Genomic DNA, 14,675 nt, shown 5'->3' on the forward strand with positions numbered 1-14,675 from the left:
GTTCAACGCCAGCCTGGCCAAAATGGTGAAACCCCATTTCTACTAAAAATAGAAAAATTAGCTGGGTGCAGTAGCATGCTCCTGTAGTCCCAAATACTCAGGAGGTTGAGGCAGAAGAATCACTTGAACCAGGGAGGCAGAGGTTGCAGTGAGCTGAGATCGCACCACTGCACTCCAGCCTAGGCAAAAGAGCTAGACTCTGTCTCAAAAAAAAAAAAAAAAAGAATTTCCTTGAGTCCAGGCATTCCGGCCACTCCAGGCATGCCCCCTCCCTTTCCTCCAGGAAAATTACCAGGCATTTCCCCGGGAAAGCCACCTGGAAAAGAGCCACCCTGAACTCCTGACTGTCATCTGGCTTCTTCCTCCCTCTGGGCGCTCTCATGCTCTTCTCTGGCCTTCTTAACTCTTTTCTTTCTTTGATCTCTCACTCTTCACGTTTTCACTCATTCTTTCTCCGATGTTCTGTGATGTTCTGGGCCCCAGGTTGAACTGCTTTCAGCATTGCACTCATATCTTCATCATAATCCAATTTACAGCCAAGGGCAAGATCACGGGCTGCTTCTTTTCAGGGCCTGAAGTCTGTGTGCTTTCCCTCGCCACCTGTAAGACTGAGCTGAATCAGGATTTGTTTCAATGGCTCTGTCACCATCTCGGATGGCAGCATTTGGCTTTGTAATTTGATGAAGACACTGGCCCTCTTAGCATATAAAATGGCCAAGCGAGGATTCAGTTTGATGGCATCTGTGAATAAGTCGATGGCTTTCTGCAGTTTACCATCATTTAGGGCTTCCGAGCAGCCACTTTCTTATCATTTGTCGGATCCATTATCTACTCTGTTATCTCTGCATGTTCATCTCACATTTCTTGAGGGGCATCAGTGCCTGGTTCAATCACACCTTCATGATCAATTTCTATATCACTTTGATGTAGAAATTGATGGTTGGTTCGTCTGCCTTTAAGTCTTCCTTCACCTTCTTACTCTCAGGTTTTTCTTCCTTGGTATTTTCTTCTGATTGAACTTTCTGAGTAGCAAGTGGTACCTCCCCCCCATGCTTTCCACCCACTCCCTCAGAAAGCGCATTTCCTCGGTGTGCAGAACACTCGGATCCTACTCACACATTTTCACAAAGGCCCAAAGCTCGTTCACTTTGCGGGGGTTTATGGTCGAGAGGCAGTGGGCAAAGCTGCGGGGCTACAGCCCGGTTCCAGGCCCAGGTGTTGGCTTGGCGTGATGGCACAGAAGGCGACTTTTGGTAATTATTATTAGGCATTTTCCCTCATCCAGGCCTGAGGCCTGGATTCAGCCACCATGAGGCAGAGTGAGGCACCTTCGACCTCATGGAGATATTTTAAGGCTGGAATTAAATGATAACACTCAACATGTATTGCGAATGAATGTAAGAGGTAAAGACTAGGGAAAGCTGCCTCCAGATCGCTTTTCAAATATGCCCAGACCTTGATTCACATTCTAGGGGATAAAAATATGTTCTTTTTTTCTTTTCCTCACATTCTATGATCCAACTAAATAGGTATCCAAAGTTGTATGAATAAGCATTGTTTCCTGTAGTTTTAAAACTGTATTTTCTTTTCATTTGTTTGTTTTTGTTTTTTGGTTTTTTTTGGAGACAAGGTCTCACTGTGTCACCCAGGCTGGAGTGCAGTGGTGTGATCTCAGCTCACTGCAACCTCCACCTCCCAAGTTCAAGCAATTCTTCTGCCTCACCCTCCCAAGTGGCTGGGATTATAAGCATGGGCCACTAGGCCCAAATAATTTTTGTATTTTTAGTAGAGACGGGGTTTCACCATGTTGACCAGGCTGGTTTCGAACTCCTGGCCTCAAGTGATCCACCAAATCCCAGCACCAAAGTGCTGAGATTACAGGTGTGAGCCACCGAGCCCAGCCCTTTATTTTCATTTTGATTAGGGCAAAAATATAACCTTTACATCTTTTTTTTTACCCCAACTTTCATTTTGGATACAAGGCGCACATGTGCAGGTTTGTGAGCTGGATATGTTGTGTGATGCTGAGGTTTGGGGTGCAAATGGTTCCTCCCCCAGGTGCTGAGCACAGTACCCAATAGTTTTCCAACCCTGCCCTTCTCCCCCCACCCCATCTCGGAGTCCCCATTGTCTATTGTTCCCGTCTTTATGTCCACAAGTACCCAGTGTCTAGCTCCTACTTATAAGTGAGAACGTGCATATTTGGTTTTCGGCTCCTGTGTTAATTCACCCAGGATGATGGCCTCCTGCTGCATCCACTTTGCAGCAAAAAACACGACACCTTTACATCTTTATTTTCCCTGGTTTGGCATTGGAAACAACAGGTGGCAGCCTTTCTGAAGCCCCATCCCATTCTTCATTCTTTCCCAGTTTATTAACCCACAGGTGACATGGGTGGCCTCTGAGAGCCTCGATCCTGGAACCCTGAGCAGACGCTCAGGAACCTGTGCCCAGCACATTCTCAGGGCATAGTGAATTCACATCAAGCTCCCAAACACACATTGTGGTAGTTGTTGTGTTATGTAATTTTAGTTATTATTTAATGTACATGCTGTGAGCACTCAGAGCCACTCTGGTTCTGCCCTTGGATTGCCGCTCGTGCGTTGCCAAGGCCCACCTTGGCCGTGGCCTTGAGCTCCAGGTCAGCCCCCTGGAGACCTCCAGAAGGCAGGTGCACATTCTCTCGCTGTCTCTCTGGACTCACGTGCCTTCAGATGGCGTTTCACCTAAAAACAGCCTCTGCGTACAAACAGGTCCCTCTAGGGAAGTGCCACTCCCTATCTGTGCACTGCTCCCGGGACCCTAAGGCGTTGCCATGCCTCACTGGGTCCCAGCCTGCCCGAGGGAGCAGAGCTCGGGAAGGGCCGTGAGGTCAAGCGGAACTGATTTTTTTTTTTTTTTTTAAATACAGAGTGTCTCTCTCGCCAAGGCTCGTGTGCAATGGCGCAATCTCGGCTCACTGCAATCTCCGCCTCCTGTGTTCAAGCGATTCTCCTGCCTCAGCCTCCTGAGTAGTTGGGATTACAGATATGCACCACCACGTCCAGCTAGTTTTTGTATTTTTAGTAGAAACGGGGTTTCACCATGTTGGGCAGGCCGGTCTCGAACTCCTGACCTCAGTTAATTTCCCCCCACCCCCCGCCCCCGGCATCCCAAAGTGCTGGGATTACAGATGTGAACCAACGCGCCTGGCCGGAATTGCTCTTAAGAGTCACACCTCCCGAGTCTCCTGGTCTCTCTAGCCTTGCGTTGCCTTCGTGGCCTCAAGTCCCCTGCCTTGGAAAATGTCCGCGTCCCCACGCTGCTTCTACAAGCTTGGCTGTGAACGCGGTACCGCAGGGCTTTGCTTTCCTGTTACGCGCGGTCGCCCCCTAGTGACAACAAGGACGCACTGCTACGTTCGGACGCGAAGCCTTCCACCGCGGCGGCTCTGGGGTTTCTGGTCTGCGCAGGAGAGCTCTGCGGCCGGGAGTGCACCCGATCCGGGCACTGGTGGGGAGTATCACTGGGGGCCCTTGGCTCTTCGGCAACAGGCAGCCCGGGGCCGACTCCCCAGAGAAAGGCTGGTCTAATGCAAACTCTGGATCATGTTGACTGATCCCCCCAGTGGCTCCAGAGCAGAAGACCTTTCTGTGAGTCCTGCCGACTTAGGAAACCCTGTCGTTTCTTAGCAGGTGGGAAAAGTCTTCAGGGATGGGGCCGGGCGCGGTGGCTCACGCCTGTAATCCCAGCACTTTGGGAAACTGAGGTGGGCAGATCATTTAAGGTGAAGAGTTCGAGACCAGCCTGACAAACATGGAGAATCCCTGTCCCTACTAAAAATACAAAAAATAGCCTAGTATAATGGCACACACCTGTAATCCAAGCTACTCGGCAGGCTGAGGCAGGAGAATTGTTTAAACCCAGGAGGTGGAGGTTGCAGTGAACCAAGATCACGCTACTACACTCCAGCCTGGGCAACAGAGCCAGATTCCGTCTCAAAAGGAAAAAGTGTTCATGGAGACAAGGGTGTCAGAGGGGGCTCTACCAGTGACTAGAAGGCCTGCCCCTGTCCTCCCTGAGGGCACCTCCATTATAGATCCTGAAGACAGGAGAGCAGAGCTCCTAGGTCCCAGAACATCTCCTCGGGGCTCGCCAGAACTACCTCGCCGCCCCCACCCCTCCCACAGGTACAGCCTGAAGGCGCAAGCACCTTCTGCACCCAGCAAGCATCCAAGCAGGGGACAGACCCCAAGGGGAAGGAGGTTTTGGTGGCCAAAACAGACCCTGAGTTAGCTTAGTGGCCAGAGAAACTGAAGTCTGCAGAAGGCCAGGCGTGCCTGGTAAGCACACCTGAGCCATCACAGCCCTTGCCGAGGTCGCCCTTCAACTTTTGAAATGTATTTTCTCCATCATCATGGTGAAGAGCTCTCAAAACTGATGATAGCTTTAATACCTGTTTCAGTTGATGTGTTTTCTTGCAGAAATGAGGAAGTTTTCAGGCTATCACAGAAAACTGTGATATCACAATATGTCCTTCTCAGATGATTCTGGAGTATCATAGTATGTCCTTCTCAGATGATTCTGGAGTATCATAGTATGTGCTTCTCAGGTACTATGGCCAGACTGGCTGTCATGCTGTCTGAGTCATGGTATTTAACTCTGTTATTAAATCTGGATAAAAGTCACTCATGATCTCAGTTTGGGGCTCTGAAGAATCTGGTGGAAAACAGTTCTCCAAGGGCCTGTGAAAGTCTCCTGGGCAAAAATGCAGCAGAATCAATAAGCCGGCTGGTAGGGATGGGGCCAGGTGTGGTGGCTGATGCCTGTAATCCCAGCACTTTGGGAAGCGAGTGCTCCTGCCTGGAACCAGGGATCCTTATTTGTTGTTCATGAGTGGGCTTCAGGAAGTTGTGACCCCCTGAAATTGAAATGTATAGGTATTTACTAGGGAGAGGATTCCCAACTTTTACTGGAGTTTCTGAGGAATCTATACACAAACCGATTTGGAACTACTTCCCTAGAAACTCCCATTACTGCAAGTGAAACAATAAACTTATTTTTCCTAAAGTATAGAAGGTTTGTCACGAAACTATAATTGTTAGCAGTGAAAGCAAAATCTTCTTTTTTTTTTTTGAGACGGAGTCTCACTCTGTAGTCCAAGCTGGAGTACAGTGGCGTGATTTCGTCTCACAGCAATCTCTGCCTCCCGGGTCCTGGTTCAAGCAGTTCTTCTGCCTCAGCCTCCTGAGTAGCTGGGATTACAGGAACATACCACCATGCCCAGGTAATTTTTTTTTATTTTTAGTAGAGACAGGGTTTCACCATGTTGGCCAGGCTGGTCTTGAACTGCTGACCTCGTGATCCGCCCACCTCGGCCTCTCAAAGTGCTGGGATTACAGGCATGAGCCACTGCGCCCTGCTTCAAGATGTTTATGATTAGGACTCAAACTGGTCCAACTCTCTCTTTCATTCTCCCATTCATCTGACCCTGAGCCTCCTCTACTCTTCACTCTTAAAATATTTCTACCTCGGGAGCCATGGTGGCTCAAGCCAGTTGTCCTGGAGCATGAGGAGGTGAGGCTATGCATCAAGGCCAGCCTGGGCAACGTGGAAACCTCTTATCCATTAAAACATTTCTACCTGCTTAGAATTCAGCAAAGTGAAACTCTGCATCCTGAAAAACTGAGCAGGCATTTCGGACCACGTGTTCATGGCAACATAATCTGGATCATAGTCACGCTGTCTATGGTAGGGAGAGTTCTCACTTTGCATTCAGAAAAAGACAACCAGTTACCAACTTTTATAGAATGAAATTAGGAAATTTAGCAAATCATTTAAACTGTTTTCTTTTTTCTTTTTTTTTTTTGAGATGAAGTCTCTCTGTGTCTCCCAGGCTGGAGTGCAGTGGCATAATGTCAACTCACTGCAACCTCCACCTCCCTGGTTAAAGGGCTTCTCCTGCCTCAACCTCCTATGTAGCTGGGATTATAGGCTTCCACACCACATCTGGCTAATATTTTTGTATTTTTAGTAGAGACAGGTTTTCACCATGTTGGTCAGGCTGGTCTCAAACTCCTGACCTCAAGTGATCCACCTGCCTTGGCCTCCCAGAGTGCTGGGATTACAGGCATGAGCCACCGCGCTCAGCCTAAACTATTTTCTGAAGTAGATTTCCCTTGAAGCCAGAGGCTCCTCATCAGACATTTATTCTTCTGTAACTGATGAATGCAGCTTTTACTCTGGGGAGAAAAGCCTCTTTGTGGGCTGTGACCATCATCCTCCAGCCACCTGACTCCTCGTATTTGACAGGCTGGTGATCGTGTTATGCTTGCACCACAGAGGACTGTGCAGATATCTGACCAGATATTCTCGCCGCTTGAAAAGCATGTGTCTGACACAACCCCGAGTGATGCCATCATGAAATCCTCCTCCGCAGCCAAGCCGTGTGCGTGGATGTTAGTGTTGGTGTGTTGTAGTGTTGTGGGGTGCCCTGATCTCCCTTAAAGGCCATGGTTATTGCCAAAGTTATTAACCTGGGCCAGGGAGGGTCTGTCCTCACAAATCCCACTTGCAGGGGAATGAGGGAATTTCAGGCCTTTTCTGGGCCACAGTTGATTTGCACCCTTGAGGGTGGTCCCAACAGGTACAGAAGAGGTTGGCACAAAATGCTCATGGGTAGCAAGTCCCGGCTGGGGGTTCCCCCTGCCATTGCCAGTTTGGGGTCAATAGGGCCACTGAAGGCTGGATGTGTGGTGGGAGGTGGGGTGTGACCCTGAGCCCCTAGAGAAAAGGGACATGTGGTTTGGATTAAGGCCCAAAGGAAGATCTGGCCTTGAAGTGTGCTGATTGGTATCAGGCCCTGCAGGATGGAGTGACTACAATTTGGGAGCAAGGTGTGGGGAATCCCTAGGGCTACTCCATTTTGGGGTGAGTGTCCCTGGAGAGGCACGGCGGTCACGTGAGACCCCTCCTCTGTTTCACATGGGCAAGTCCTTGGGTGTTAGGATCCTCCCAGTATCCAACAGCTCTCAGGAAGCAGCCCCTCCTGTCCAGAGGTAGGCAGAGGAGATGGAGAGAACAGGTAGAGGCAGGTGAGAGGGAGCCATCACAGAAGCAAGACGGGACCGAGACACACCCGGGCCTGGCAGGGCGGTGGACCTCAGACCCAGGACAGGCAGAGGCAGCCAAGCCAGTTCAGTCCTGATAGCGCCCACTCCAGGGCCCAAGAGACCGTCAGGCAAAACCAACCCCCAGAGGGCCGTGGAACTGCTGAGGCTTTGCATCAACCCTTGAATCCTGAGCAGCCCAGGCTGCTCGCTGCCTCCAGCCCTGCTATCCAGCCTGGCATCACGCCTTACTGCAGTGGCCTGACTTCCCTGGGAGGACCAATCTCTTAGGTCCAGGTGGAACCAGAATCTGGTGGATTTGAAATGAACTCAATCTCTCTCCTCATTGAGCTCCACACAAGTCGGGCCAAAGCGGGTAGTCAGGGTCTTGCGAGGAGACCCCCACATCTTCCTCTGTAGTCTAGTAACCCATTGGAGCCAGGGCAAAGGCTCTGAAAGAGGGGCTCTTCACCAGGGCTGTGCATTCAGCAGAGCAGGCTGTGGGCTGCTTAGCCCCAGAGGGTGCCACTCACCCAGTCCAGATGTGAATGACCTCTGCTCCTGAGAGCAGTGACAAAAACACCCCGCTGATGGGTAGAAAGAGTCTGGGTTTAAAATTAGCTTTTTACTTTCCTATTGAGTCATTACCCAAAAAGAGATTTTCTGCTTCCTCCTCTGAAAAGGGCAGTTGGACTTTTAATCCTGAAAATGGAAGTGTGCCTAGCCCCAGGGGAGAGTTGAGTGTTTTGTTTTTAAAAGCCCAGACTCATAAAATAATAATAACACAGGAGGTTTGGAATCGAGGAAGCCTCCACGGACTGAGAGCTAAGAATAGCCCAAGGATGGAGGAGGCTGATGGGACAGGTGTTCCCAGAGGGCCTGGGGAGGCCACAGGTCCCCAGACTGGGGAGGGTGTGAGTGAAGGCTGCCTGTAGGGGTGGCTCTGACAGTGTGGGCAGGCACAATGGCTGTGAATGTCACATAAAGGGAAGGGGATCAACATCCTAAAGAGTGAGAGACCAGTGCCCAGAGGCTACATCTACATCAGGCGAAAGAAGCAGCGACATGCTGACCCACAGCCCGAGAGTGAGCATCCTTTTTCAGGACATTAATGAGCCCTGGGGTCCTTGTTTAATCTCTTGGGAAGAGGGGGCCCCAGAATGGACACATAGTGAAGTTCTCATATATCTTGGTAAGTGAGGGCTGGAGCCGGATATAATGTAACTCAGGGAAATAAGGAACATTTCTTATACCTGAGTGTTGAGAAGCACTCGTGGTGAGGCAGCAGCACTGAGACTATAAGAGAACAGTAAAATCGAGACCAAGCAGGCAGGATCCGATCTAAGTGGGTGGAGGGGACGGTTTTCAATGGCAGGTTTTCACAACAGGTTAAAGAATTCAGGTTTAAATGAGAGGGAAAAAGGGAAGGGAGTGGCCAGGAACCATGTCGGGATAGACAACTGGGCCAAGCTTCAGAGTGAGGCTGACATAAGGAGAGTCTGGCAGGAAACGAAGTTCAGAACGTGGGCAGACCGGCCCTGTGGTCAGGGGTTAGACAGGGAAGCTGCCGTGTGTTGAGTGTATTCACCAGAATTCACGTGTTGGAAATGTGGTCCCCCAGTGTGGCAGCGTTGAGAGGTGAGGTTAGTACGAGGTGATTAGGTCACCTCTAGGGGCCTCAGCCTCACAACTAGGGTTCCTTTATCTATTGTCATTTCTGCAGTTCCTGTTCTGCCTAATTATGGCTCTTTCGTCCCTTCAGAAAACTTCCTGCAGGTAGAAGGAGAGGCCATGCTGACAGTATCTCCCCCCACTTACATGAATGATCTTGTATTTGGATATATGTGTAAGGTGATCTAAGTGAAATCGGTGCCTCTCTTGGGAGCATAAATGGGTAAATTATCATACTCACTTGCCCTTCCCCTTTTCTTCCATGTTATGATGCAACACGAAAGCCTTTACCAGAAGCTGCTACCATGCCCTTGGACTTCCCAGTCTTTAGAACTATAAGAAATAATTTATTTTCTTTATTTTTATTTTTTATTTTTTTGAGACAAGAGTCTCACTCTGTTACCCAGGCTTGAGTGCAATGGCATGATCTCAGCTCTCTGTAACCTCTTCCTCCTGGGGTCAAGTGATTCTCCTGCCTCGGCCTCCTGAGTAGCTGGGATTACAGGTGCACGCCACCACACCATATAATTTTTGTATTTTTTAGTAGAGATGGGGTTTCACCATATTGGCCAGGCTGTTCTCAAACTCCTGACCTCAAGTGATCTGGCCACCCTGGCCTCCCAAAGTGCTGGGATTACAGATGTGAACCACTGCACCTGGTCTTTCTTTATGAATTACTCAGTCTCAGGTATTCCGCTATAGCAACAGAAAATGGACTAAGAAGCTAAAGAGAGGCTCCCAGCCACATGCACATTAGTGGTGAAGAACCCCTGATACTTCCCAAGCCAACTGTCCTTCCCATATTGGTTTAGGGCCTCAGCGTTAGGATCCTGGCAGTGGGTGGCATGGGGCAGGCATGGGTCCTCTGCATCTCAGGGAATCAGAACATCTGGTATCTCTCTATCTTGGGCAGTGCTAGAGAAACTTGCCAGATTCTTGTATTTGGGAGACCTTTTCTTATATTCTTCTCTTTTCTCCACCCCTTCCCACTTTTCCCTGAAAATGATTGCTTTATGGCTTTTTTTTCCTGATTATATAAATAATTGCCACCTTTGTCTTAAAACACATATTATCACATAGCTGTTAATATATTTGATTAGACTACAATTTCCTACATTTAGTCATGACTTCCTGGTGGTGTATTCTAGACCTTTTAGATTTTTGCAAAGCCTGATTTGATTTGGGGGATACCTAGGCCTCAAGACTCTCAGACTAGCAAATCTCATTCATAATGGGCTGATTTCACTCAGAGGGGAAGAGGGTACCATTATCCTTAAATCTGGGACCTCTTCACCAATGCGCTCCTGGGCACTTGTGTCTCCTCCCTTTGCTATCCCAGTCTCTGGTGACAGGAGTCCTGGGGGGAAAGTCTCTTACACACCTGTGATGCCAGGAGGTAGGCGCTGCTTCTCCTGGTCTCGTATCCCCAGGCCCAGCCCTACTCCATTGCTCCCTGGGTCTCCTGGTCCTTCTACCTGCTCCCATCTAGGTCTTTCCAAGTGTTGAGCCCCAGACTCAGCAAAGTCAGCTAAGGCTGGGGACACTAATCCAGAGGAGAGCTAGGCCTGTCCTCCATATCCCTGAGTCACGGCTGTCTATCCTCACCATTACAATCCCACAAGTGCTACATTTGACAGGAAAGGATTCTGTGGATGGAGCTCTTAAAAGGGAGGCTCTTTATTTATTTTTTTGAAACAGCATATCACTGTGTCACCCAGGCTGGAGTACAATGGCGCAATCTTGGCTCACTGCAATCTTTACCTCCCAGGTTCAAGCAATTCTCCTGCCTCAGCCTCCTGAGTAGCTGGGATTACAGGCACATACCACCACATCTGGCTAATTTTTGTATTTTTAGTAGAGACGGTGTTTCACCATGTTGGTCAGGCTGGTCTCGAATTCCTGACCACGTGATCTGTTGTTTTTGGTTTTTTGTTTTTTTTTGGTGGAGTTTCACTCTTGTTGCCCAGGCTGGAGTGCGATGGCACAATCTGGGCTCACTGCAACCCTAAAAGGAGGGTCTTTGTTTCCACATGCAGATGACTCAGGGAGCTGTTTTTCTGCTGGGTCATGGCTCTTCTCCAGTTCTCCTGGGATAAGCTCGCATGCATCCAGGTGGAATGTTTTCTCAGTCCCTGCCTTACCCACACTCTTGACCTAAAACCACCTTTTGTTCCTCCCCTGGCGCTGCCTAGCTCTCGCTCCTCTGCCTTGCCCAGCTGCAGATGGATCCTCCACTAAAACGAGGCTGCCTCATCACTCCCAATGGATGGCTGATGTCTCAGAAAGTTACAGGGGATGGGAGTCAGGTGTGGTGTGGCTGAAGGAACTGGAAAGCGAGGCTTAGTCTGCTGAGTACTAGGGTCAACATCCATACCTCTGCCCCAGACCATGACCGACGTGGACCCAATCAGCGAGAGACGGGATGAAACCAGGAGGACTAGGGGAGCATAGAGCAGCAAAAGGGGAGAAAAGATGTGTTTGGGGGCCAGAGATGCCCAAGGACATGCTGGCTTTCCCACTTAGGAGACATCCAACCCTGCACGAGTTCCTCAACCTCTCTGAATCTGTTTTTTCACCTGTGAAGTAGGGATTTTAGTTATTCTAAAGAGCGAATGGACCTAACAGCCGAATGTAAAATGTGAACCCTGATGGGAACTTGGTTGGGGAAAAAATTAGGAAAATTTAAATTTGGTTTCTAAAATATCACCTAGCTCGGCATTACTGTTAATTTCTTTGGTGTGAGAATGGCATTGTACTTATGGAAAACACGTGTATTCTTGCAAATGCATGCTGAAATATTGAAGGGTGAGGTTTCTTGAGGCCAGCAGCTCACACTCAGATGGTTCCATAACAACTGAGAGAATGTCTGCACAGAGATGGAGAGAAAGACAAGGACGACATGTGAAATGCTAACTGTTGAATCGAGGTGGAGGGCGTTCACGCGATCACCATGTATTCTTTCCACGTTTCTTAGTGTTTAAAACGTGTCAACTAAAGATTGGGGGGAAAGAGAGCCAAGGTATGTGAAGAACTCTGTATAGTGCCCCATTCAGCATAAATATTCACTAAGCTACTATCGGAGACGTCAGCCAAGAACCAGGGATGGGTGTTTCAGATACTGATCTGGGGATGCAGTGAGGATTTCTTGGGGGCCAGAGACAAGCATTAAAGGATGAGACCACCATGTGCACGTGTTGACCACAGACAGTGCAGAGTGCTAGGAAGACACCTGACAGGGGAGAGACCAAGATGGGGGCTTAGGCGGGGTGGGGGGATGTCACACTGGCTTGGGTACCCTCTGAGCCTCTGAGCAGGTGGAATGTGAGCTGGGGACGGGCTGTGCCAGGGAGCTGGTTGTGCGGAAACCCCTCTCCCTCCTCATCTGTGTCTCTAGGTCCCCTAGAGGGGCCAGCATGCCATGGGGATGACATCTGCCAAGAACCAGGAATGGGACTGTTTTCCTCCTCTCTGTCGAATTAAGCTGCAGTTTAATTTATGCTTGTGGAGCTCTTCAGTCTGCTCAAACCAGATACCGTCAGCCACCCTTGACCAGTGAACTTCATGGCATGGGTCAGGAAAAGATGACAAGGATTCCTACAGGGCCACTTCCTGGAACCAGCCAGTGATCTGGAACTTTCAGTGGTAGAGAGGATAGAGGAAATTTCAGTGGTATTTTACCCAGCTCCCAACAGTGTCCAAGACACTTCTCAGTAGCACAATTAACAAATAAAAAGATGTTCAGCTTCATTCATAGTTAAAGAAATGCAAGCTGAAATTCACTATCTTTGCCCATCAGATCGGTAAGGACCAAGAAGATTGATGCTATGAAGTGCTGGTGCAGACAGGAACAGCCCTCTCATCCTTTGTCTGCTGAGCCTCTTGTGGGTAATTTAGCAGTACCCATCATATCCAAAACTCCGACCACCTTTGGCTCAGCAATTTTATTTTAATGATTCTATTCTGAAGATATTATCAGAGATGTGATTTTAAAAAACAATATATACAAGGATTCTCACTAAATTATATCTATATCATGTTCAGCATTGCAGTAATTTTTTAGTCACTCAAATGGAAACAATTCAAATGTCCATCAATAGGAGACTTCTTAAATAAATTACACATAGGAAAACATTTAATATGAGTGAAGTTTTAAAAATAAAGATATTTGTATATATAATAACAGTATACGTTACTGTATACATTTTTTAAAAAATCTTGAAGACTGCATACCAAAGTGTTAATAACAGAAATCTCTGGGGCATAGAAAACAGGGGACCTTTATTTTCTACAGTATGCATTTCTGTAATATCTACAGTTTGTATTGCAGGCATGTATTGCTGTTGCAAGCAGAAAACAGGATTTTAAAGTGAGGGAAAGCGAGAGAAGGATGAAAAGAAAGATCACAGTAGATATTTGTTCTTTTTTGTCAGCTAGCATCTGAACCCCCTTGAAACATTTGGGTAATTCACCTATCTTAGGATGTCCCACTTTAGAAGTTATAATGGCCTTGTAGTGCCAGGCTGATGTGCTGTGTCACAAGAGGTACAGAGAGACTGTGTCGAATCCTGGCCCTCACCTCAAGAGAAACGTGGAGTGCAGTGGGAGCTGGGTTTTCAGCCACTTGCAGAGTCTCCCTTCCCTCCCCTCGTGTCTCCTCGCCTCCTGTCCTCTCCCCTTCCCTCCCCTCCCCTCCTCTTCCTTCCCCTCCCTTCCTTATCCTTTCTCCAATCCCCTTCCATCCCCTCCCCACTCCTTTCCCCTTCCCTTCCCTCCTCTCTCCCTTTCCTTCTCTCCCTTACTCTCTCTCTCTCTCCTTCCTTTCCTGCCTTCCTTTCTTTTTCTGAGACAGGGTCTCACTCTATTGCCCAGGCTGGAGTGTAATGGCACAATCACAGCTCACTGCAGCCTCAAACTCCAAGGCTCAAGCAATCCTCTCACCTCAGCCTCATGCTACTGCACCCAGCTAAGTTTCTGCATTTTTAGTAGGGACAAAGTCTCCCTGTGCTGCCCAGATTCAAACTCCTAGACTCAAGTAGTCCTCCTGCCTTGACTTCTCAAAGTGCTGGGATTACAGGTATGAGTCACCACGCTGGACCCATAGTCTTTTTTTTTTTTTTTTTTTTAACATATTCAGTCTCCATAGAGACTGTCAAAAATTGCCAATGCCGACTATATTGCAAGTCATCACGGCGCGGGGGCGGGGGGCGGTATTGGGAAAAGTTTTCAATTAGCAATAATCGTGCCTCAGATAAAGCTCATCGGCTACGATACTGCCACTATACAAAGCTCCAGAGTCTTAAATGATAAAGCAAAAAGTGGAGGAGGTATGGGAAGGATACTCAGAGTCTCATGAAATCCATAGGGAACTATCCCAATGGATAAAGGAGGACTACTGTGCTAGAAACTATCTCTTGTTTAACTGAAATTCAAATTTAACTGAGTGGCCTGCGTTTTATCTGCCAACCCCATCCTAAGGGCACTTAAAAATACCAGAGGCCTTATCCCCTTATCTGTGTGGCCTTATCTGTGTGGTCTGTGGATCCCAGCCAGGTATCCTGTCCCCACACCCACACTCGTAGGAATCTGTATTTTTAAAACGGTCTTCATATCACTGGCTCCGACTGGGAACCCGACCACACCAGGCTACCAGGCTCTCCTCCTCCTGAAAATACACATTTTCATGCCTATTGATTCCTCACTCTTTAGTAAATTAGGCTAGTAGGAGTCAGGCCTCCAGAGTCACTGTTCCTGGCACTTTTGCCGTGGGAGAGTCCTCCCGGGTGTGATGGAGCGTTCTTTCGAAACCCTACCGGATTGTTAGGACAACCAACTGGGCTGCTTTTCCACAGGCAGCCCCAATTCCTTTGGATTCTCATTTCTCTGAGGTCCCAGGATCCAGACAGGCTTAGACAATCG

The 14,675-nt window shown here is 48.5% G+C and overlaps 2 pseudogenes; both read right to left on the bottom strand.

Moving 5' to 3' along the window:
- Positions 1 to 424: 424 nt before the first annotated feature.
- LOC105713642 (putative protein FAM10A4) lies at positions 425 to 11,149 on the bottom strand (annotated as a pseudogene).
- Positions 11,150 to 13,893: 2,744 nt separating this feature from the next.
- Positions 13,894 to 14,047, bottom strand: LOC135274592 (U4 spliceosomal RNA; annotated as a pseudogene).
- Between the last annotated feature and the right edge of the window lie 628 nt (positions 14,048 to 14,675).

Source organism: Aotus nancymaae, unplaced genomic scaffold (assembly GCF_030222135.1).
Source record: "Aotus nancymaae isolate 86718 unplaced genomic scaffold, 86718_ANA_hifiasm-v0.15.2.pri h1tg000002l, whole genome shotgun sequence".
Taxonomy (NCBI): domain Eukaryota; kingdom Metazoa; phylum Chordata; class Mammalia; order Primates; family Aotidae; genus Aotus; species Aotus nancymaae.